Below are 2,625 nucleotides of genomic sequence, written 5' to 3' on the forward strand. Positions count from 1 at the left end.
ACTACTTCTCTGATAGAGTTCAGTGTGTCAAATCAGAGGGTCTGTTGTCCGGGCCTCTGGCAGTCTCTATGGGGGTGCCACAGGGTTCAATTCTTGGACCGACTCTCTTCTCTATATACATCAATGATGTCGCTCATGCTGCTGGTGAGTCTCTGATCCCCCTCTACTCAGACAACACCATTCTGTATACTTCTGGCCCTTTGGACACTGTGTTAACAACCCTCCAGGTGAGCTTCAATGCCATACAACTGTACTTCCGTGGCCTCCAATTGCTCTTAAATACAAGTAAAACTAAATGCATGCTCTTCAACCGATTGCTGCATGCACCTGCCTGCCTGTCCAACATCACTACTCTGGACGGCTCTGACTTAGAATACGTGGACAACTACAAATACTTAGGTGTCTGGTTAGACTGTAAACTCTCCTTCCAGACCCACATCAAACATCTCCAATCCAAAGTTAAATCTAGAATTGGCTTCCTATTTCGCAACAAAGCATCCTTCACTCATGCTGACAAACATACCCTTGTAAAACTGACCATCCTACCAATCCTCGACTTCTGCGATGTCATTTACAAAATAGCCTCCAATACCCTACTCAATAAATTGGATGCAGTCTATCACAGTGCCATCCGTTTTGTCACCAAAGCCCCATATACTACCCACCACTGCGACCTGTACTCTCTCGTTGGCTGGCCCTCGCTTCATACTCGTCGCCAAACCCACTGACTCCAGGTCATCTACAAGACCCTGCTAGGTAAAGTCCCCCCTTATCTCAACTCGCTGGTCACCATAGAAGCACCCACCTGTAGCACGCGCTCCAGCAGGTATATCTCTCTGGTCTCTGGGGGGGGGGGGGGGGGGGGGGGGGGTAGCCTTGTGTTCTATCATTTCAATGATGTATAATATTGTTATTATTGTTGCAATAAAAGAAAAATAAGAAAAAGAAAACAGGAGATATTCTTGCCAGCCCTTTCAAATCAAATCAAATGTATTTATATAGCCCTTCGTTACAATGGCACCACCCAAGGGGGGGCGCCAACCCTTTCACTTGGTAAGTTTTACACCAAACACAGTGTGTAATACATTTCAATCACACTATTACCAACAGTGACTTATAATAAATTACACTACAACTCAACATATTTCTTGTTGAAAATTGTGGCAGTGGTTCGCCACTTTTCTACACCAAAGCTAACTGTTTAGCTACTCTTGTTTAGCAGCCTGTCCAGGCAGCAATGCAAACCCCTCAATGCAATTTGAAAAAGTAATGTCATAGTTATCATGGTTTTGTATCCTCTTATCTTCACTGTTTGCACATTTAGTGTGTAAGCCAATCGACGCCGTGTGTCATGTTGCATCGACAGGCGGCGAGAAAGATGGGGGGTCAGCTGTCGAAGAGGACAGATGAACATGTCCGAGAATACTTGATATATCGCGGCTTCACCAGCACACGGAAGCACCTAAACTAAATAAAAGCAGACAAGGTGAAAGGTTTCCGGGTATGAAAGAAGAGTGCATTAAATTAACTGCAAAAAACTGTGACGCTGATGCATTTAGCCTTCCACTGTTTTCTTCGTTACTGGGTTCGTATCCCAAATAAAGCCTGTATGTTCTCTCAGAAACAATACTTATTGTTTTGTTGGACTGACCTTTTTTAGGTGGACAAGATCGTTGATCGCCTTCAGCTGTTCATCCATAACTTTGACCTGAATGGCCCGAAGGACTACTGGGGTTACCTGGACCAGAGACTGTGCTGTAGGCTAGAAGACATCTTCAGACCAACAGTCACAAAGCTACAGACCAGTCTCTTCAGATACTATGTTGTTTATGGTGTACAGGTGCATATAGCCTTCTGTTGTTGTCCTTCTATCTTGTTAATCAGACATATGTGTGGAATGTGGATAGCCCAATGTTGTTGACTGATCTCTCTCTCTCTCTCTCTCTCTCTCTCTCTCTCTCTCTCTCTCTCTCTCTCTCTCTCTCTCTCTCTCTCTCTCTCTCTCTCTCTCTCTCTCTCTCTCTCTCTCTCTCTCTCTCTCTCTCTCTCTCTCTCTCTCTCTCTGAACCATGAGAAGACCCAGGAGTTGTCCCAGCATCAGGCTCAGGAACTGCAGGGTCAGTCAGAGTGGCGTGATTGGTTCATCCTGTCGTTTATCACCTGTCCCCGAGCAGAACCAGTCATCTCGCCATACTTCTCCCATCAGTGGTCTGACACCTTCCTGGTGTCACTGCATAACTTCCTCTCTGTCCTGTTCCAATGCATGCATATAATTTTGTTCTGGGCAAGACTGTAGACACACTACAGGGGTGTATTCATTACACAGAATACGTTGCAAAACCCTTTAAAAAAAAAGTGCTAGGTGGCAGTACTACAGAAACACCGCTAACCAAACAACAGTGCTAGGTGGCAGTGCTACAGAAACACCGCTAACCAAACAACAGTGCTAGGTGGCAGTGCTACAGAAACACCGCTAACCAAACAACAGTGCTAGGTGGCAGTGCTACAGAAACACTGCTAACCAAACAACAGTGCTAGGTGGCAGTGCTAGGTGGCAATACAGGTCAATAATGGTGCAGTGGTCTAGGGCAGTGCTAGCTGTGCCACCAGAGACTCTGGGTTCGC

General features: G+C 45.8%; 1 pseudogene; it reads left to right on the forward strand.

The window, feature by feature from the left end:
- Positions 1 to 1,377: 1,377 nt before the first annotated feature.
- Positions 1,378 to 2,304, forward strand: LOC110524936 (annotated as a pseudogene).
- The last annotated feature ends 321 nt before the right edge of the window (positions 2,305 to 2,625 follow it).

The sequence above is a fragment of the Oncorhynchus mykiss genome, chromosome 5 (assembly GCF_013265735.2).
Source record: "Oncorhynchus mykiss isolate Arlee chromosome 5, USDA_OmykA_1.1, whole genome shotgun sequence".
NCBI classification, from domain to species: domain Eukaryota; kingdom Metazoa; phylum Chordata; class Actinopteri; order Salmoniformes; family Salmonidae; genus Oncorhynchus; species Oncorhynchus mykiss.